The 23,723-nt window shown below is 34.7% G+C and overlaps 1 long non-coding RNA gene across 3 annotated transcripts in view; it reads left to right on the top strand.

The window, feature by feature from the left end:
* The window catches only part of LOC141580331 (uncharacterized), a 58,819-nt gene extending 39,255 nt beyond the window's left edge, over positions 1–19,564 (top strand). Inside the window, exons 4-5 of one of the 3 annotated variants that reach the window (XR_012512557.1) lie at positions 8,253–8,351; positions 16,288–19,564. This is a non-coding gene — a long non-coding RNA (uncharacterized LOC141580331). Of the gene's footprint in view, positions 1–8,252; positions 8,352–9,010; positions 11,534–16,287 lie in introns of those variants that run through there. The other 2 variants (XR_012512558.1, XR_012512559.1) reach the window with 2 other exon arrangements.
* Positions 19,565–23,723: the final 4,159 nt, after the last annotated feature.

Raw genomic sequence — 23,723 nt, forward strand, 5'->3', positions numbered from 1 at the left:
AAACAACTTGGAGATTAAAGAAAAATCAATCAGGCATTTAAAAAAATTTCTACTGCCTACGTTTATTTTTACCTGGACACCAGATAGGATAGGTCTTTTCCAATTGCTCTATTTAACTGAACAATTAGAATTAAAGATCAGCATTTTGCTTAATGAGTTTTCCTATAACCACATTAACCCTACTATTTAAACTGGTGTTCAGTGGACTTATTCTCATTGATGGCAGCAAATTCACATGTAAAGTCATTTGTTATATTCCCTTCTTATGGAGCTAGATATGGCTTAAAGTTTGTTTTACATTGCTTACGAATTTTTTAAAAAGGGAAAATTGCCAAGAAAGATTAAAAGGACTCTGAAAATCATGAGGACAAATTACATAGTTGTAGAGATTATTGCTGAAATGTCTTTAATACTGGATTCTTGATCTACCAGTTATCTTACTGAAATAACCTCTTCTTGGTAAAAGTGAGTCACTGGTTTTAGCTCTAAAAATAGCCTAGTATATCAAAAATGAAAAATTACACAGTGACACAGATCTAGATTTTAAACTTGGTTCGATTCATTTATTAGTTGTATGATGTTGAACAAATTATTTAACCTTTTTGTGTACTGTTCCTTAGTAAGCACTAGATACATATCTATTTTACAGGCAAGTTGTGATAATTAAATGAGTAATTCATATAAAACATTTAGTACTGACATTCAAAAGTACTTGTTCATTTTACTCTTCTCTCACTGTCTTATGACCGTCCTCTGCCCCAGAATTTTCGTGGAGGTAGGGCCACCGCTAGGATATGTGGGACACCAGGAAAACATTTTTTGGTGGGATTTGCCATTGAAATAAATAATTTGATTTTAAAAATTTGCAAAATTGAGGGGTCCCTAGAAGGCAAGATGATGATGTAGAGCAGTGAATAGGGAAGAAACATGTACATTTTTATAATTGCGAAACAGGGCGGAAGAGGACTCTTCATAGTGTTTAGGCACTATCCTTTCTCATTTAGACTGAGGAACCATTTCTTTTTGTACTTTATTGTCAAAGTGCAATTCTTGGATAATTTTATATCTCCCATTACAAGAAAAAGGCAGCGACACTTAATACTCACAATGACATGGTTGTTTGGAATTATTAGTATTAAAACCATGTGGGTCTTTTCACCTGTGCAATTCTTATACCACCTAATGTTGGTTAGTCATTAATGCTAGTTAGTCATTTTGTATGGTTCCATATCATCCATCATGCTGCTATGAATACTGGCTTACAATGCCTCTCTCAAAGTATTTCACTGGTAATGATACTCGTGCAAATCTTATTCAGAGCAAGCAGAAAATGTAATGATAACTTATGTAATTATAATTACATTATTTGCTACTAGGAATTGAACAGCATAAACTTTGAACAACTCATTTTCAACATGTCTTCTCTTGAACTCTTAGGCAATATTGACTGCACTTCTAAGAAATAGTCTCTTTCAATATAGACTGCACCCCGTCTACATATACTGCCAACAGTGTGGATAAAAGATAAGAGGCTGGGATGGGTCAGTGGCTCATGCCTGTAATCCCAGAACTTTGGGAGCCTGAGGCAGGCAGATCACAAGGTCAGGAGTTCCAGACCAGCCTGTTGAAGCCCCATCTCTATTAAAAATACAAAAAAAAAAAAAATTAGCTGGGCATGGTGGCACATGCCTGTAACCTCAGCTACTCAGCAGGCTGAGGCAGGAGAATTGATTGAACCTGGGATGTGGGATGTGGAGGTTGCAGTCAGCTGAAATTATGCCATTGCACTTCAGTTTGGGCTATAGAATGAGACTCAGTCTCAAAAATAAATAAATAAATAAAAGATAAGGGGCCTGCTGGCAGTACAAGAAGAGTGTTCCCATTGCCAATTCCTCACCTGACAAGTCTTAAAACTTACCCAGAAGAACATGACATTACTACATAGATTAAAGACAATAGAGAACATCAGCTGGAAGAGCCCATTAGCATCACAGAGCTATCATTTCAAGAGCCTTCTAATAGGCACCACTGGAAGATAACGTGATGTGGAGTCTGCAGAAAAGTGGGATGACCACTCTGAGTGGCAGTGGCAGAAGTTCACAGAGTAAAGAATGTTGACTGCCACTCCTATATCCCTTGAGTATTGTTGACTAAAGTTGACGCTGTGGTTAAAATATGTGACTCCTGCACAGAGCCATACATAGAGTTCAAGGCCAAGGTTTGGCGATAAACCAATAGTAGCCTATAGCATTGAAATTGGCTTGTGTTCAACATAAGTGAGTCATCAGAAATTATCATATGAATATGATTCTGGAGCCATCTCACAATGCACAATTAAAGAAATACTACTTCGGCCAGCAGGAGTGAGTCGTTTTCTAAACCATGTCCCAGGAACCAGTGCTCAGGCATAGTTATAGCTGAAAATCTCAGACTATTCACACCATCTGGTCAAGACCACACTCAGAATGGAAATTTGGAGAACACTCGAAAGGGGAAAAATAAGAGATTGTGGTCTACATGGGTCCTGGTCTGGACTCATGATGCCTGGATGGCCCTAGATGGTTTCAAGAACCAGAAGGGAACTTAGGAAATATTAAGGATATTAGTCTGAAGTGTGGAACCTTTCAAGTGTGGGGCTTGCAGCAAGGGTCCTATGTGTCCTCATCTAAGGGTGATTCTTTTCAGGAGTTATAGTCTCTCTGAGATTCTTGAGTAACATAGCAAGGATCACTGTGTTTGTTACTTTGACTTCCAGAGTCTCATATAAATTTATTGGCATAAGCCGTTTCCCAGGACATCATCAAAATAGTTAGATTATCTCAAGCCAAGTTGCAGTAAGTGAATGTTTTCAAATGTTTAAAATCCTGTCTATATTCTGGCATCTTTCCCGCCCTCTTTCAAGTCCAGCCTCCTTCCATCAGGATTTTCAAATTAGTGGGCCTACAAATGGATCCTTTTGCTCTGTATTCACAGGCATTTTTCTTCAGAGATTTCATCAAACGATCTTTTTTCTTCTAATAGATTTTTGGTATTTTGTGCCTTACATCTCATAATCATTAACACAGATACATTCTTGACTCTTGACAAAATCTTGTCACCAGGGATTCAGCTCTTCATGTTTGGCAAACATATGTATTACATATAAAGCCTTACTCCATTGATAATATGTCACTGCTAACAACTAAAGAAAAGAAAACTAAGAGAGTTAAAGAGTTCAAAAATAAGCTGGTAATACAATATACTGAAAAGTAAAAATGCATTATCCAGGAGAACAATGAAAAAGAGAAATCAGCTCAAAGTATTTGTTGATGACTCACATCTACTTTAATTAAGTTGCTTATACTCCAGTTCATCAAATTCTGTCTCACTCTCCTCACCTTTAAAGCCTACTCAGCCATGTAAGCTAATTTTGAAAAATTACTTTTTAAATTCCTGTCCATTTTTCAGTGATTCGTCTTTGCACTTCTTTTTCTTAGTGCTTTCTATAGGGATTACAATATGCATCCTTAACTTGTCATAGCCTATTTCAAGTTAATATAATACTGTGTTGCTTCTCATAAAGTATAATAATCTTACAACAGTAACATTCCATTTGCACCCCATTCTTTTGAGTATTGTTGTCATGTACTTTACATCTACGTATGTAATAAACATCACAATAGAGTAGTCTTACTTCTCCTTTAAAATGTTTTGAAGCAAATACATTTTTTTTTCTTTTAATGTTTACCCACCGATTTACCATTTCTGGTGCTTTTCATTTATCCTTTGAATTTCTACCTAGTGTGATTCCTCATAAACCTCAAGAACTTCCTTTATCATTCTTGTAGAGTAGATCTATTGGTGACTCATTTTCTCAGCTTTTGTTTATTTGAAAATGTCAACATTAAGCCTTCATTTACAAAAGGATGTTATCATTTGATATAGACTTCTGAGTTCTTTTTTCTATTAGCACCTCAATGATGTTTCATTATCTTCTAGATTTTTTTTCTCCTAAAAGTCAGCAATAATTCTTACTGTTCTTTTCCTGTATATTTGTTTGTAGGTACTTTTGAAATATTTGCTTTTTTATTATAAGCTGAAAGTTTAATAAGTTACAAAAGTATATAATTGCTATTGCCATTGTGTATTCTAATAAATGCTTCATTTTTTAAAAATCACACTTTTACTTTAATAAAATGAAAAATGCCTTGGCAATTTAATGCCTACTATAGTAGGTTGACTAGAGTCCCTTGAAAATCCTTGTTCAGAACCATTTGTGGTATTTTGCTGTGGCAACTCTAGGAAACTAATACAGTTTTTGATACTGACAGTAGGGAACAGAGTAGCCTGCTGTAACAAACAGCTAAAAAAATGAATGTGGCTTTGGAATTGGGTAATGGGTGCAGCCTAGAAGACTTTTGAAGCAAATGATGGAAAAGTCCTAGACTGCCTTGAAAAGGCTGTTGATAAAAATACAGATGTTAAAAAAGACTTTGGTGAGGGCTTAGCTGGAAATAAAGAACACATTATTAGACACAGGAGGAAAGACAGTCTTTGGTATAAAGTAGCAGAAAACTTGGCTGAATTATGTTCTGTCAATGGGTGGAAAGTTAACTCATAAGTTATGAATTTGAATACTTGGCTGAAGAGATTTCCAAGAAAGTATGGAAAGTGTGGCCTGGTTTCCATTTGCTACTTATAGTAAAATGTGAGAGGAAAGAGACAACTTGAATAAGGAACAGCTAAGCAAAAGGAGCCAGAATAATAACTGATAATTTAATATTCTATATAAAATATTTTATCAATCCCTTATTTTTTGAATTATTTTCTAAATACATGAAAAATAGCACTAACTAATCTAATTAGCACAGTCTTCATTGTCTAAAAAATCAGCCAAATTCTGCCTGCTTTTTGTTTATAAGTCTGCCTTTATTTTAAATATAAATTAAGTGTGTACTGTGTGTATTTCAGTCATCTCAGTTCAGAATGGGTCAGTTGATAAATAGATGCATTAGATACGCAATCTGCCATGAGATTTTGAAATAAATTGAAGCTATCTTTAATATTTTCCTACAGATACTCTTTTTGCTTTTTTCTCATGGAAGTTATTCTAAGAAATTATGCATTTTTGGTGAGAGTTTGGGGGATAGAAAAAGTGATATAATTAAACAAAATTTTATCACTTCTGTGTTATATCTGAATGTACTCTACAAAATATCTGAATTCAGAGCATCTTCTCATCATCTAGACTACCTTATATCTACTGCTAAATTTAGCCTTATCAGATTATTTTTATCTTTATGTATCTGCCCTCTCTCTCCAAATCCTTTTATATAACACGTTCTTATATTCAGAATACAGATCTTCATAACATTCAGGAAAGAAGATCCAGAAAGTACTTTTCTAATCTTAACTTTGTAATATTATGTATGTGATGCACACAGGGATGCTTATTATATTATTTTAGAAATTTCGTTTATGCTTAAAATATTGCATAGTTTAAAAAATTTTAATATTGGGGTAAAAAACACATACAGAAATGTACTATCTTAACTGTTTTTAAGTGTACAATTCAGGGGTGCTAAGTATATTCTCATTGTGGTACAACAGACCTCCAAAACATCATTATTTTGCATAATTGGAACTCTATATTCATTAGCAACTCCCCACCTCCTTTTCCCTGTAGCCACTGGCAACCACCATTCTACTTTCTTTACCTATAAATTGGATTACTTTAGATATTTTGTATAACTGGAATAATACTTTATTTGTGTTTTTTGTAACTAGCTTGTTTCACTTAGCATAATGCCCTCAAGGTTACTCTGTGTACCCACAGGCAGGATTGCTGGATCATGTGGTGATTCTATTTTTAATTTTTTGAGGAATCTCCTCACTATTTTCTGCAGCCACAGCACCATTGTACATTCCCACCAGAACGCACAAGAGTTCCACTTTCTCTACATGCTTACCAACACTTGTTCTTTTATTTTCTTTGTTTGTTTTAATAGTAGCCATTCTAATGGGTGTTAGGTGATTTTGCATAATTTAAAAATAAAAAGTATAGCCAATGTTTATCATTTTCAGTATTCTACTGAAAAACGCACTACAGAGTTAATAACATAATTAGTGAAATTTATGTGGCAGGCATAAAAATAGGTTTCCAATTTTAATGACAAGATTAGAAGCAGGACATTTTTAAAAGACATAAGACAGAATGAGTACTTCCAAGATTTTTCAAAATTCGGACTCATTACTGTCGTGTGAATTTTAGTAGAATCATTTTCTTTAACACATATAAAGCACTTACTCTGTGCCAAGCACTATTCCAAGTGCTTTTCGAATATTAAGCGTTCGCTTATACTAATTGTTCTATGATATAGATATTTTTATGTTCATTTTACATAAGAGGAAATTTAAGCATAGAGAGAATATTAGCAAGTGAATGGCAGAGCAAAAATTTATTTGAAACTGACTAAAATTAACTTCAGAAAGCCAAAAATATTTCAACCGTATCTTGTTATTGTCAAGAGATTCTGCCTAATTTTACTGGGACTTGTAATTCTTAATCCTATCCTCAAATTCTCAATTTTCTCCTTCTGAGAGTAGGCCTACCAAGATAGAAAGCAGATACGGAGGGCTAGAGTTCGGCCAACCTAGTGGCACAAATGGAATGGAGTCAAGGAATGTAAGGTATTGAGAAGAGATTGTTTGAAGTGTAGGGCCGTGACTAGGAAAAATATAGAGCTGTCAGTGAACATGAGGGTCCAGTGAGGTAAAAAATACTGGAAGGAGATGAAAGAACAAGAGTTTGGAGTCAGGACAATGTGATGTATATGTTTATAGTTTTAAGGTGTTCATTAGAACATCCGGTTTAGGGAAAAATAACATTAAGACTAGAAAGCTTATTGAATTGATCTTTTTTTTTTTTTTTTTTTTTTTTTGGCTGACTTGAGTAAAAGAAAGTTTTAGAATAAAAGTCCAAAATGTAATATTATAATATTTCTCAGCTTATTTTTATAAACATCAAATTTAATATTTCAAACAGGGACACTTTATCTTGTATGGACTTATCAAAGTACATTGTCATTTAAAAACCATGCATTAGAAACATATTAAGAAAACAACAGTGTACAATGTAGTCCATTAAATAAGAATGCTCCACAATTACTCATTTGTACTACTGTTTTAAAAGGAAGTCCTTGGTAAATAAGAAAAAACATACTGTCAAAGCTCTGAGATAAGATAGATTCATTTTTTTATATCAACTTTCATATTCACATACTTTTCAGAAAAATAATCTTTAATAGAGTATTGTCTTTTTACTTTTACATAATAAAAAGATTAACATTACATTCACTTTAGGGTTTTCTGCTTCTAAGGTATTTCTTCAAAGTGTATCAATACTCTTTGACTATATCAGTTAAGACTTTGTCAAGTATTATTCTGTTTTGAAATCAGACTACACAAATGTTTATAACACCATTACATTTTTCTTGAGCTTAAAAATTTAAAATATTGATTGGTACTGAGGGTCTAAGATATTTTAAATTTAATATTACAATTTTATTTGTACTGTTACTGAATAAATCTGAGTCTAGAGCAGGGATGCTATGCTATTGTTATAGTTGACCTGTAGAGGTCACTATTAACAGACAAATGAAAGGCTTGCAATTTCAGGTTAATATAGATAAATTTTAATTTCTGTCTGCTCCAAATTACTAGAAAGATTAAATCACTAACTGGTACGAAGACATTATAGAAATGCAACACAACTTTAAAATTATATTTTTAGATAATTAAGTGATTAAACTAGATATTACTTGGATAAATTAGCCAAATCATATGATTTCCTCAACTTCCCATCTTCATAGTTCCTTAAGTAAACTGACAGAAGGACCATACTGAATTGAGTTCTAATAATTTTCTATTTAATTATCTTCTCTAGTGTTTAATATAAGAATCTATGACAAAGAGACAAAAAGAAACCAGACCTTGTTGGAATTCTCTGAACATGAGATGTATCCTAGAAAGTGTGAATTTTACCCATAAAAAAAAAAAAAAATTGAGCAGATAACACTATAAAAAGTTATATAAAGCAATCAACTTTAATGTCTGTTCAGTTAGATGGTAACCAGGTGGGTATAGGTAGGGAAAGAAGCAAGGCTATTCAGTAAAAAAAAAAACTACCCTTACCATGAATGCCAGTAAAAAGCCCTCAAAATGAAGGGAATCTGTCATTTTGTGTAAATTCTCTTCTGCTTCCATAAACACAGCCGTAATCAATTAAAGACCAACTTGTGAAGGAGCCATTGTTTGCAGTTCCATTCAGACATTGCTGAGTTGTCTTTCAGACTGCCCGTGCGGAAACCCTGGTAAGGTGATGAGAAAGTTCAAAGCACCTAACTTTTCAATGTGGATTTTGTTCCTTAGATTTTATTTTATCTTTTTATTCATTAAAAAAAAAATCAGAGTGTAGTATATGTCTTGATTTTGGTTCTGGAAAAAGAAAGGGGCTTAAGAACATAACAATGCTTGAAAAAAATACTCTAAAGATACAATTCCATGTGACTTTCAGAGAGCAATGCCTTATACATGAGTTCAAGAGGAATCATCGCTAAAAATGCTTGTTAAGAAAATAAGCAAAATTACTTAATCAACAGCCTCTTGATAGAAAGCGAGAGTGTTTTCTGTGACATCCGTAAATAACTTACTGAATTTTCTATGATTGCCGTTTTATTCTTGTTCTGGACCTCTCTCGCATGCTCCCAATTTGAGTGAGGCCATGTTATTGGCGCTGAAGTTGTCAATGTCCAGTCTTGATTGCTGGATTTGGGAGACTGGTGAAACTTCAGTGAAGAGGAAGATGTAATACTATTTTCAAACACTTTGCCATAAATGATTTTAAAAATTAACATAATAATGATGAATCAACATTAAATATTTAATGCTTTTGATATGTACTTTACTAGGAATAACTAAACTCTCTCTCTTTCTCTCTCCCTCTCTCTCTCTCTCTCTTTCTTTCTCTCAGACATAGGGAATAAAAGTTACTAAGTAATAAAAGTAAACCCTTAGATGCTTTTCTAGGCAGAAATGGTCCAAATTTCTTCCCTGACTGCCTGAAGAGTAATTTGGAATTGGCCTGAATGAAGTCCCATTTAACTATAGTTAGCTGGATATTCAAGCCCAATATAAAATTTGTGAAATGGAAATTAAAGAATAAAGTGATTCAACAAGAATATTTTTTTCTAAGATTTCTTTGCTTTTCTAGATCAAATAAAGAGAACAACTTTATTTTCTACTACAATTTAATAAAACTGCTGTCTTGTCCCCATTACGTGGGCACATAGGCCTCTCTCTCTTCTTGAGTGACATGTCTGTGGAGGTTATAAGGAAGAGCCTTAGTGCCCAGACCAGCCACTGTACTGATGACTCAGGACACCTTCACTGAATCCATTCATTACCCTGGCCCTAGTGGGAGTTACAAGCAAAGCCTGCCAATTAGATGTTGGTAATGTGGACTCTGCTTTAGGGAATTGGGTAAGACTGCCAGAATTCATTCCTGAACTTTAGCAGCCACAAAAGAGTATTTTTCTGTTGTCTGAAACTGATTCAAAACCAGGTCCCAAAAGGACAAGCTTCCTTTTGTGCACCATCCTTCCTCAAGTCCAATGACTACTAATGTCACCACATCAGGTTTTGCACAGGATCACAGGAAACATCTGATGAAGGAGAGGAGAAGAAAAAAAAGTCATCGTTTGACTTGATTAACCTCTGTTTTCTAATTTTTGACCATTCTCTTTGGAAAATTTTTCTGTCGTAGTTCACCACAAATTAATGATGTCTTACTGTTAAATGAGAATTAAACATGTGACACATTAGAATCATAATAAAAGCTTTCCAAAAATCTTCACATGTGGAATTTAGTAATAATGTCAGTTCATATTCAGGGCTGTCTGTCCTTGCCTTGAAAAAATATTGCCAAAGTCCTATTCTAAAGCTGTATTGGCATCACTACCTCTTTCTCTGTTAATAAACACACGTTAAGTGGAAATGCTTTGCTTTCAAGTTCATTAACATTATCATTGTTTTATGTTTATTTTTTTTGCTTTTTATTTTTACATGTTAGTTTGAATGCTCGGGTGATGATTTAAACTTGTTGAGGGGCAAAGCTAGATTTTCTTAATAAGGATTCTGTGAGCTTAAATATCTTATTAGTATAATTAACAAATCTTGGAGAATGTCCAAGTTATTTTGCAGAATATGTGAGAGAACTCTAAACAGTAGGATCTTTAAATAGTAAAACTGCTAGGCAGTCCCTGAGGACTCACACAAGAAAGATTTGAATCTGTATCAAGGTGATTTCTTTCTTTTTTTCTTCCTAAAGCAATGTATTCTTTTGGCTTCTTGTCCTAATTTTACTTTAGAAATTATTTTTAATGTGCTTCAGACAGGAGCCTTCTGTCCAGGTCTTGAATACAAGTACTGTATCTTTGTTTTGTATTCTTGTACAAATATATTTTATTGGGAACCTATTTCAAAATGCTTGTTAAACGTATGAGCTTATTCACTCACATAAATGCATGCAAGTGCTGTAAATGTAGGGGCAGATGTTGGAACAGAGGACCCTATGTCTCCTACTTGTGGCAGCAGCTCACTGGGGAGAGAGGTTTTTCTTCATCGGCTCACTGCTGGTGCACAGGCTGCACTTTATACATACTTACTTCTCTCTATTGTGATGTGTAAGCACAGATATGCACACACACACACACACACACACACACACACATATCTATAATTTAAAGAAAAAAGCATTAGTCATAAAGCTTAGGAGTTGAAAGTAAGCAAGTAAGTCTAGGATAGTAACTGTTCAGAACTTGAATGAATTGCCACAGTTTTCACCAAGTAACTGGCTGGCCTTCTCAGGCAGGCTCCAAATTCCTGTTGAAATGAAGACTTTCTTTCCTGGACTAAGACTGGCATTCCTGGGAAACAATGGCCCTTTTCAAATAGGCTCTGAAATTTCACAGGTGAAGGGAGAAGGGCAGTCATTTGATCCCACCCACAAGAAGCCTGTTAGTATTTTAAAAAGTGAAGACAGAGCCTATCATGGAAATACAGGCAAAGCTGGCTAGTGGCTAAGAGCTGCAATCTAGACCCACAGTTCTAAAGATCCCTGTGAAATATGAATCAATTTCAATGTTCTGTCTTCGACTCACATTGCAATTCTTTTTTCTAGGTTTTCTAAAGAGCAGAATATAGAACCCCTGAAATTGAGTTTTACTTTATATCACATGTTCTGGAAGAGCAATATAGAAGTTTGATTTAATTATGGCTTGGGATTAGAATCTATAAAACAAGGAAAACATCTACTAACATATATGTGTGTGTACAAATATATAAATACATATATAAATGTGTATTTATATGTAATAATTTTGAAAGAGATACAAGATTAAAATATTAGATACACAAAACACACACACACATACACATAATAAATATAATATACACCCTAATATAATTTACCTTGCATTCCTTCTAATATATTTGAGTTTAGTCTAATTATATTTTAATTTAATAAAGACTGAAAAACACTCAGGTAATTTAAGGAGTTCTTTATAAAACTATAGACTATATCCAATTTGAAAGAATTTGAGCATATTGATTATTATAATTATGTTATAATTAATCTCAGGTGTATTTCATAGCTTAAACTTTGGAGAATAAATTCACAGATATTCTTGAAATTTTTATTTGATCAGATCACTCAGTGATTAAGATACACTGTGTGTTTTAGTACTCTGTTTCATGTGTGAGACAACCAGTGAATGTTCCAGTTGTGATATTTATCATTAATGAAATAGACAAAGCTTATTAGACACACCTTCCTGCAAGTGGCTGCCATCATTTCTCTTTTTGTCTTTCCAACAATCCTGATAGTTGTTCCAAGAATGATGATGCACTTAGTCTTTAGCCTAGTCCTAGCTTGAAGACTTATTTTAGATATAGATTACAGAAGAATCAGAAAATACTTATTTTTTTCTTAAAGGCAAATAAAAAACTATTTGTGAAAGTATTATTATATAGGCCTTCCCTAAGAAACATAGTTACCTAACCTTTTCGTAGCAGTATAACATTTTGAAATACTTTTCCTGTTTTGGTTTCTACATGTATTCTTTACTCTACCCCAATATCTAGTAGTCCTAGCCCCAATTCTAGCAGGCAGGGAACAGGGTTTTCTGAGCTTCTGTCTAAGAAAAGAGATGAAACATTAGCCAGGTGTGGCGCATGCCTGTAATCCTAGCTTCTCGGGAGGCTGAGGCAGGAGAATCGCTTGAACCTGAGAGGCGGAGGTTGCTGTGAGCCAAGATCAGGCTACTGCACTCCAGCCTGGGCAATAGAGGGAAACTCTGTCTCAAAAACAGAAACAAAAACAAAAAGGAAAAAAGAAAAGAGATGAAACAGTAAAACAATAATAAAATTAAAGTATCGCTTTTAAAGTTTCAAAAACAAAGATGTAAATATAAAAATAATTTGAAGCACACACACTCACACATAAGTGATAGACTGAAAAAGCCAAGTTCCAATACTTATAATCAATCAAAGACAGTTTTTTTTTTGTTTTGTTTTGTTTTGTTTTTTAACCCACCAAGAAAATTTGCTGGATTTGGGAGAAAACAAGAAACAAAAGAAGAGTATTTAGATGTCAGTGTATCATTTGAATAGGGCTGCTAAGTACTTTGTTTTCCCAATGCCTGGGTTGGATTTGGGGGTTAACAATAGAACAAATACGTAAACTTGGGGCTCTAGAATTAAGAAACCTTGTCTCCCTGGTGGAACTTACAGAGTTGTCATCAAGTTTTATATTGTCCTACTCTTCCCCTGCCTCCAGCCATGACCCCTTTTCCATGTATGGAGAATGAAAGGGTAGAGATGGGTGAGAACTGTGATATAGGCCTAAGGAGGCTTTTCAGAATCTCTTGTCTCGTTAATAAAGCCTAGAAAGCAGCAGATATTTTTCCGGAGAGCTGAGAGTAGCATGGACGTGGCACAGAGAACTAACAGACTGGAGGAAATATTATGTTAAAGAGGAAGATGATGCCGCTGATATCTGCATGCGTCAATGACAGGACCAAGGAGAAAATACATCTATCAGATTGGAGATTACTGTGAAGTGATTACAGAGAACCATAAGTAACCTGCTAATTGTGTGATACCCTCTTATACACATCATATGCTGCTTAAAAATGGGGTTTCCTTCTGGGATATACATCATTTGGCAATTTCATCATTATGCAAAATTCATATAGTGTACTTGCACAAACCTGGATGGTAGAGCCTACTGTAGACCTATGTCATATGGTGTAACCTCTTGATCCTAGGCTACAAAAGTGTACAACATGTTACTGTATTGAATACTTGGGCAATTGTAACACAGTGGTAAGACTCTGTGTATCTAAGCACATCTAAATATAGAAAAGGTACAATAAGAATATACTGTTACGGTCTCATAATGTATATACGTGTTCATCGCTAACTGAACCATTGCTACAAGGTGCATGACTTACTTGTTATGAGGTACTTGACTTACTTGCAGTGTTTGTTAAGGAGGGGATTAGTAACTGAAATGATTGAGATTACTGTAAATTGATCAAGTTTATTTCTACTGCCCAGTAAAATGGGAGCATAGAATATAAATTAAGTTTATTTTTGTAAAATAGTTAGTAAATTTTTATACCTAAGTTTTAGAAACTGGAAGTCAGACCTTCTATACTTATTACAAAGAACAAAATTCAAAAGAAAATATCTAAGTCCCCTACCAGTTAATCTAAGCTAGTTTTATTGCATCATTCATCTCTGCTCTTTTACAACCTCATTTGAACTCACATTGAGACTTCTAGACATTTAGTGGTACCCCAAAGCCTTGGCAGCTCACGGTGTGCTGCAAGCTACTATCTGGATTCTACTTGCTCTTGTTGCTTCAGCCAGCACACACCAGAGTTAGCTGTAACTGCAGACACTTAAATCTTTAACTATAACCAATGCCTTTTCTATCTGTACCTAAATTCTAACAATTCTCACCAGTGATGCTGTCGGAGCAAACATCCTTCATTCTGATCTTACATGAACCAATGGGAAAAAAAGGGGAAAATGCAAGAAAAAGAAATGGATATTCTAACTACTTTGTGAAGATCTCTTATTATTATAACCATCTCTTAAAATAGACCCAAATGTTTTTACTTACCCTCATCCCTCTTGTGCTTCTTATGATTCCACTACTGTGAATATATAATTCATTTCTGTTTTTCTCTTTCTCTCCTGACTAATAAGCCATCTGTAATTCAGTAAGCACTGCTTCAACTGTCAGTCTCAAGGCTATTTCTTGAAGAGGATTCCTTTTCAAGAGTAGAAATCTTAAGTTCTTTTTTTGGCAATTTTTATTGTATATTGTGTTTTCTGATGCAAACGAAACTCATTTGGTAAGGCACAGCTTTTAGGTTATTTCTAACATACTGGACTCCCAATTGTGAGAGGAAGGTAAGGCATATAATCAACTTCCTATATCCTTGGTGCCAGGTCACTGTGAAAACACATATTTTGCTATACATAGACATTTTTTCATAAACAGACACAAAGCAGTGCCAACCCTGTTCTATAGGCCATGAAGTCCCAGCTCTCAGCACCATATGTTCTGACAATATCTTGTATAAATAGTCACTTGAAGCCGACTGGCAATATTTTAATGCTCCAGTCAGTCACATGACCTGGAAGTCTCCAGAATCACTGACTTGGTATGAACCATTTAAGAAGAAAGCTTTTACCACTTATAAAAAGTGCAAGATTTACAGATTCTTATAACCTGTTCATAAAAATTGGGAAATAGAATATTTGCATAATATTTTAGTAAGTCCACTTATCGGATATCACCAGTGAAGTCCAATTTAACATTAAGCTTATTAATAAATATCTGGTGTTGATTAGTAATAAAGATAAATAAAGTCTATGTAGGGAGAAGCCTTTGGATTAACTTGTAGGAAACCACTCGTACATGTTGAAGCCAACACACATTTTAATTGCATGTTCTAAAATCAATCACGTTAAAAGAAATATAAGCCACGTATAATTTACCTTCTTTTTTTCTCACACAGTTAGTTTACTAGTATTTTCAACCTAGAGGAACATAAACCATTAAAAATACATTGATATTTGATATTCTTTAGGCAATTCCTTCCTTTTTTATATGGAAGAAAGGTATGTAAGAATATATTTATTTTCTTCTTTCTTTTCCTTTCTTCTGTCTCTTTCTTTTCTCTTTCTCCCTTTTCTTTCTTTCCTATTTCCTTCCTTTCTTTTTAAAATCATATCTGTATAAAGAATAGATAAAAATAGCCTTATAATACAGATAATGAAAATAAAATTGGTTTTGAATGACTAAGTTACCCAGATAATTGTTAAGTTTTGTTTTATTTAGTCATAAAGTTATTTATAAAACAAGTATTACTCTATTTCTATTTTGAGCCAGATCTATTACCATTCTAGAAAAGTGGATAATAATAAATGTAATGACAACAATAACCGAAGTAGCTAAAATTTTTTACTAATTTGGCACTGTAACCTTATGAAAAAAACTTTTTTATGTACATTTTGCAATGAAGAATCCAATACTTAGAGAATACAACCACAGGTCCAAAGTCATCCAACTATCAAACGGTGAAGTGAGGAAGAAATTCATGTCTGTATGACTCTTAATTCCTTAACAGCTACAGTGGGCCATATCCTATCCACTCCCAGTGTCCAGCCTGGGCCAGCTTTCCCTGTTGATCTGTGTACAGATTCAGCTCTACATGTCATGAAGAAGATATAGATATATAAACCACGGACTGTCTGTAGAAGGAGAATATAATTTGATAGGGAGCATAAGACACGTGTAGCATACACACACACACACACTCACACACACACACATAAAAGACAAAGTAAGAAGTAATATATTGTTGTTTACAGATTGTTGAGATAAGACAGATTGAACAGATTGTTCAATCAGATCAGAGTGTTGAGATAAGACTTCTAAATTTTCACTACAGTGATAATACAATAGCTTTGAAATGAACATGGAACGGATCCCATCCTTTGCTCCTTTGTTGAGTATACAAAGGAAATTCAGAAATCCTGTTTTCTGATTTTCGGAACCCTCAGAAAATTCAAGATCATTTAAACAACTGTCAGAGTATGTAGAAGAGTAAATGCTTGGAGAACTTCTCTGAAAACAATAGTGCTATAAAATTCGTTTTCTTCTTTTTTCAGACAAATAATATGGACTTGGAAAAAGGAGGTCTCAACAAGACCACCTAGGGAGCTTTCTATATGTTTCCTGATATTGGAGGGTCTTGCAACTTGGAGTCAGACACTTACCTAAGTCTATTTAAAGGGTGAGAAGAAGAGAAAAGGGCTATCTGCTTGGTGTAGAGCCAGAAGAGTGTTGCTGCTGCTTTCAGACTGATCTGGTCTCCCAGAGCTTGTTGCCATAAAGGATGTGTCAGTGGGATAAATACAGGACCCTGCAGGGAAGACAAGTGAGCAGAAGACATTTTCATGACTCATCAAGAGATCAGTAGGGATTGCTGAAGGACTCCTATAGTGAGAGATTGTGTGAATGAGATCCCCAGGGAAATTCGGGGCTGAATCGGAAGCATCCAGCCAAGAGATTGAAATGCTGCAGCTATGAAGACTTCCAAAGCCAATCCACAAAAGCATCTCATAAGAGAATAAGCTTTGACCCTCATGTCAGGCACAGAGAATATGGCACGATCAGCAAGGAAAACATTCATTTTCTTCTCCTGCTTACTTTGACACTGGGAAGTTCTGAGAAAAGAGCTACTCAGTAAAGGAGGAGGTAGACATGGGAAGGAAAAGGGTAGGTGACCCCCAACCATTCACATTATGCTGAGGAAGGCCTTGGCTTTGGGAAGAAGTCATAATTTGAATGGTTATTGAAACATAGATTAATAATTTTGATTGTATATATGTTATAATTATTGAATTGAGATAGTGTTTTGTGACTTAAGGAGTCATAAACTACTTACGACCTAAGGGTAAGCTGGAAAGTAATAAAATCTAAACAATTTTTCATCCAGAGGCAGGAAAGATTAGCCACACTGAGTGAATTTTAAATGGGTATTGGAGATAAAACAGAATTGCGATTTGACCTTATCTTAAAAGTTTCTTGTTCAGAATACTAATTATATAGCTTTATAAAGATTTCACGAAATGCTGTGCAATCACAGCTAATGGACAGACTGACAGGCTCTTGAACCTGAATTAAAAAGCAATGTCGAGTAATATAAAGATCACTCAATAACGACTTGCTGGAGCATTGTTTTATTTTTAGCTCCCTCATCTTTTTTCTGGTCACCTTATCTAAGTTTCACAATGTTTCTTAATTTCAGCTTCTTTACGTGTAAAAATGAATAGAAGTGTAATAATGCAGTGTGAAATACTTTTTCCTTCAAATGAGATGATACAAATCAAATCCAGTAATGTAATGAACACATTTTGAGAAATAAGTGTAATACACGTGTAGTATTAATATTATTAAAATAATGACAAGCACTTTTTGAGTGGAACTTACGAACTGTGTTTTGTTAGACAAAAGATAATATTTTTTAGCCTGAAAGATTGTGTTCATATGCACTTCAGACATTTTTGGGAAATATACATACACAAAACATACATACAGTTTTTAAATAATTTTTCTTGTTATATTTTATATATAAATATCTTTATTATCTCTTACTTTGTTATTTATATGTTTTTGCACCTTAAAATGGGAATTTTGTCTCAATTTTAAGATACACATAGACTGAGAATAAAATAAATGGCAAGTCTGCACATACACAGAGTATGTTATTAAACATGAATACCTATGTGCATTCACACGTAAGCACAGGACAGAATATATGTAAGTGTGTATGTACACCAAACTCTGTGTGTCTATGTCTGTGTCTGTATGCGTGTGTACAACTGGGCAGGCATATATATTTGTGTGTATAGGGTTGTGCATAAGAATGTATATAGAGTTAATTTAATTCTCATAACTCCATGAAATTTATGCTATTATTTACTATATTTTACAGATGAAGAAATGGAGATGCAGAAAGTTGAAATGGCCATGGTCACAGTGCTGGCCATGGTCACAGTGCTGGTGAACAGTAGGGCCCCAACAAAACAGCACAAATTTGTCCTCTTATATTTATTTATACTCTGTACTCAGTTAGCCCTCCATATCTGTGGGTTCCACATTTCACAGATTCAAATAACCATTGATCAAAAATATCCAAAAAACAAATAACTAAAAAATAACTACAATAAAAAATACAAATAAAAATATAGTGTAACTGTTTACATAGGATTTACTTTGCAGTAGGTATTATAAGTAATCAAGAGATTATTTAAGTGTTTGGGAGGTTGTGTGTGGGTTACATGCAGATACAATGGCATTTTATATCATGGACTTGAGTGTCTAGGGATTTTGATATCTGTGGTGGGGGAAAGTTCCTGGAACGAACGCTCCTGCTGTTACCAAGGGATGGCTGTACACTCTATTCCTTTCACTGAGAGAGAGCTACAATACAATTCAGTACTAATTGCAAAGGAAGTGACTAAAAACCAGCTTTGGAAAAGAGGTCAGTGTTTACATAAATGAATGTTAATAATTCAGTTAGAAAGCAGGGAGTTGAAAAGACCTGCAAAGATACGGGTCCCCATGAACAGAAATGGATTTCTTTCCATTTACAAGTCAAATGAGAAAGACATATACAAGTACAACCTTGTAAGTGCCCCTTATAGCTTAGTGGACATAGAGACTCACCAGTGTCTGATTTACATCTAACAAATCAAAACAGCAAAGTTTGACTGAAGCAGCTTGTGGCAGCATAGCAGAGGATGCAGGTAGAAAGTAACTACACTCTCACTGAGATTAAACTAAAGTAGAATGTTTCCTCTGCTCTAGATGTGGGTTCTTATGATAAAGAGTCTGCAGGGGTTGTCTTAGAGCCATTATCAGACTCTTCTTGTCTGAAAGGAAGAGGAGAGACCACAACAGAAAGATGGATAATGAGGATATGTATCATAAGAAACTATCCAGTAGATATGTTTTTGCACTCATCAAAGGAGCTGTTGGTACAAGACCTCAGTGATTGTAGATTTCCAAAAAACCCAGGAAACAAGTGATAGAAGCAGGAGGCAGATAAAGGGGGGAGGTCCCAGAAAATCTCCAATCTGCCCCCCAAGTATTTACATTGTTTACATCAGATGCTTTTGTGCAGGGAGTTTGTCATACCAGTTTAAAGTTTAGAGGGAATTACAGAGAAGCTTCATCCTTGTGTCAGAGTGAATGGAAAGAAACAGACTGACAGAGGACTTACAGTGACTCAAATAATAAAAGAGAAAAAAGAAAATATGAACCTGCCCTCCAAGATCTTGTAGTTCTGGCTAGGGAAACTAGAATCTTCTTAACTGTATATAATACACTATCCTAGAAAAAATACAGCTTTAATAATAAAAATTTCAAATAAAATAAGAGTTGCAGGCTTTTTTTTTAGTTCAGTAAATTCCATTTTCTTAATATTTATCTTATGATGAAAACAAAAATAGATGCTTGTTGATCCTCTTCTATTTACTGATTTTTTTCTTATAATACTGTTTAACTGGAAAAATGCAGTAATCTTAAATTTTGTTTCTGGTGACATTTTCTTTAGGAATTATTTTATCTTAATTAGAAAATGTGTTTGCTATGATCTTTCCCTGTAGTTATCCAGAACTTCAGAACTGATACACATCTTAGAAGTCATTTTTCACAGCACTTTTGTTTTAAATATAGATAAATTGAGGAGCCTAAAGGTTAAGTGACTCAAGAATGCCAGTAAAAAAGCAATGGCAAGAGTCAACATCTCTTATTACCCAGACCACTGCTTTTCATGCAATATCATATTGCTTCCCTGCACACATGACAAATTCATTTTGGGGGAAAGAAGAAGGATGTAGTTCTAGGTAATCATCAACACAAAGATAAGATGGATTTACATTGTTTCAATGCCTTTATTTCATAAATGATTACAAATATATCCTTTAATAATTTATTCACAACTAACAGAGGCACTAAAAGTGGGTTCTTTTTTAATTCTTTTTAAATATATATTTTATTGTGTTTTAGGTTCTGGGGTACATGTGAAGAACATGCAGGATTGTCACATAGGTACATACATGGCAATGTGGTTGGCTGCCTTCCTCCCCATCACCTATATTGGACATTTCTCCCCATGTTATCCCTGTTCAACTGCCCACTCCCTGCTGTCCCTCCCCTAGTCCCCCACGACAGAGCTCAGGGTGTGATGCTCCCCTCCCTGTGTCCATGTGTTCTCATTGTTCAACATTCAACACCCTCCTATGAGTGAGAACATGCGGTGTTTGATTTTCTGTTGTTGTGTCAGTTTGCTGAGAATGATGGTTTCCAGGTTCATCCATGTTCCTACAAAGCACACGAACTCATTGTTGTTTATGACTGCATAGTATTCCATGGTGTATATGTGCCACATTTTCCCTGTGGGTTAAGTTCTTGTTAAAAATATTTAGAAGGAACAGCTAGGCAAAATATACACTGGAATTTTTAGTGTTTTCTACCTTACAAAGGCCTAGACTCAAAGGAACTATCGGTGCTGTTATTTTTACTGACTCCTTCCTGCCCTCTTGTTGGTTTTGATAATGAATACTTGTAAAATATTTTTGAAGATTTAATTTATAGATGTATATTTTTAATTCTTTTGGGACATTTCAATTAGTCTAGGGAAATATTGGGTGATTGGAACTATCAATAACCAGAAGAGAACAAACCTCCGCCTCTCTGTGGGTGACAGCATAAGAATTTGGTGGTGTGACTTCTCCCAGGTAAAGACTATATTGAAGAGCCTTGAGCCAAATTGTTTTTTTGGAAGAAGGTAGAAAATAATTGGTCACCAGCTATCTGATTAGGTTGTCTTGGGTACAGTTGGGGCCATTTGGAAAATGACTACAGCCATCAGGAAGGGATTTTTGTTGTGGTTTCCAATTGTTACAAAAGTGCAGATTGTGGGTCCCAGGAAATTTAAGAGGACTTTGCCTTCAAGTAGATTATACTCTAAAAAGAGAAATTAAACCTTATTTTGTATTTAGCATGGTACATAAAGAGAGCCAGAGGAATATCATATTTGCAAATAAATTTGTGAAGTAGGCCAATCTGGAGACCAGATTCTTCATACTTGTTAAGAATGGAATAAGGTATTTTGAGCATATTTATTCCTAGAAGAGTAGAGTTGAAATCTTCAGTTTTTCTATCACATAGTTTAGGTTTTGTTTTACAAACACTGCTCCTAATTAGTAGCTAAGTAAAGAGAAAAATAAAACTTAGAATCTACCAGACCCCTTTCATTTGTATGTGTGGAACTGGTTCATGTTTTGCTGGAAATCAGCTTTACCAAACTGGTGTTTTACTTGGCTAGGTAATATTTTTATTTAAATAAATGCAGAAATTTAAGAAATGTGAAATACAGAGTTTATTGTATTTAATACATTTCAGGAAAAAAGGCTTATAAAGCTAGTTATATATCTATTCCAAATATTAGCTAGAGACTAGCTTTTTTTATAGTCATGGCAGATAAATAATACTGAAAAATTAGTCTATTAGGCTGTTATATAGCACCCATTTTAAGGTAAAATATAGAGATTATAAAATTCAAGAGGAATACATCACATGCTTTGTTTCAATAAACCCATACAGAGATGTGCTGCACAGATACTGCATTTTCTTACAAATTAAAGGCTTGTGACAGTTCTATAGTAAGCAAGTCTGTCTGTGACACTTTTGCCAACAGCATGTGCTCACTCCCTTCATGTCTGTGTCATATTTTGGTAATTCTCACAATATTGCAAAATTTTAGATTATTGTTAACGTTTGCTATAGTAATCTATAATCAGTGATCTTTAATGATACTACTGTCACTGTTTTGGGATACCATGAACCAGGCCCATTTAAGATGACATACTTAATAGATAAATTTGTATTGTGTTCTGATTTCTTCATTGGACCAATGGTTCCCCTGTTTTTCTCCCTCCCCTTGGACCTTCTTATTCCCTAAGACAAAACGATATTGAAATTAGGCCAATTAATAATCCTACAATGGTGTGTAAGTGCTCATGTGAAAGGAAAAATTACATAGAATTACATGTCTCTCACTTTAAATCAAAAGCTGAAAGTGTTTAAGCTTAGTGAAAAAGGCATGAATGTTGAAAGCTGAGATAAGCCTAAAGCTAGGCCTCTTGTGCCAAACAGTTAACCAAGTCGTTACTGCAAAAAAAAAAAAAAAAAGTTATTACAGGAAATTAAAAGTGCTCCTCTAGTGAACACACAAATAAGAAAGCAAAACAGCCTATGGTTGATGCAGAAAAAGTTTTAATGGTCTGGATAGAAGATCAAACCAGCCCCACAACATTGCTGTAATCTTAAATCTAACCAGAGTAAGACCATAACTCTCTTTGATTCTGTGTCAACCGAGAGAGGTGAGGAAGCTACCGAAGAAAAGTTTGGAACTAGCAAAGTTTGGCTCATGAAGTTTAAGGATAGAGGCTGTCTTCATAACATAAAAGTGTAAGTTGAAGCAGCAAGTACTGGTGTAGAAGTTGCAACAATTGATCCAGATCTAGCCTATATCACTGATGAAGATGCCTGCAATAAACAACACACAAAAAAAGCCGTATACTGGAAGAAGATGCCTTCTAAGACTTACATATACAGAAAGGAGAAGTCAATGCCTAATTTCAAAGAGCAAAATTACTCTCTTCTTAAAGAGTAAAGCAAAGAACAAAATTACTCTCTTCTTAAAGAGTAAAGCAGCTGGCGACTTTAAGTTGAAACCAATGCTCATTTTCCTAATTTACAAAATCCTTGGGTCCTTATGAATAATGCTAATTCAACCTCTGTGTGAACAATAAAACCTGGATGACAGTTCATCTGTTTACAGTATGGTTTCCTGAATATTTTAAGCCTGCTATTGAGACCTACTGCTCAGAAAATAAGATTCCTTTCAAAATATTGCTACTCATTAACACAGCATCTGGTCATCCAAGAGCTCTGATGGAGATGGCCAAGAAGATCAACGTTATTTTCACACCTGTTAACAAAATGTCCATTTTGCAGTCACTGGATCAAAGAGTAATTTTGATTTCCAAGTATTTTGATTTAAGGGTCCAGGTGTGGTAGCTCATGCCTGTAATTGCAGCATTTTGGGAGGCTGAGGTGGGAGGACTGTTTGAAGCCAGATATTTGAGACCAGCCTGAGCAACACAGTGAGACCTCATCTCTACTAAAAATAAAATTTAAAAAATATAGCTGAACATAGTTGCAGGTGACTCTAGTCTCAGCTACTCAGGAGGCTGAGGTGGGATGATCACTTGAGCTCAGGAGCTCAAGGCTGCTGTAGTGAGCTATGATCACACAAATACATTCCATCCTGGGGACAGAGCAAGATCCTGTCTGAAAAAAGAAAGAAAGAAAGAAAGAGAGAGAGGGAGAGAGAGAGACAGAGAGAGAAGAGAAAGAAAAGAGAGAGAGAAACAGAGAAAGAAAGAAAAAGAAAGAAAGAAAAAGAAAGAAAAAAAGAAAAAGAAAGAAAGAGTGAGCTGCAATAGGTAGTGGTTCCTCTAATGGGTCT

Source organism: Saimiri boliviensis, chromosome 11 (assembly GCF_048565385.1).
Source record: "Saimiri boliviensis isolate mSaiBol1 chromosome 11, mSaiBol1.pri, whole genome shotgun sequence".
Classification (NCBI taxonomy): Eukaryota; Metazoa; Chordata; class Mammalia; order Primates; family Cebidae; genus Saimiri; species Saimiri boliviensis.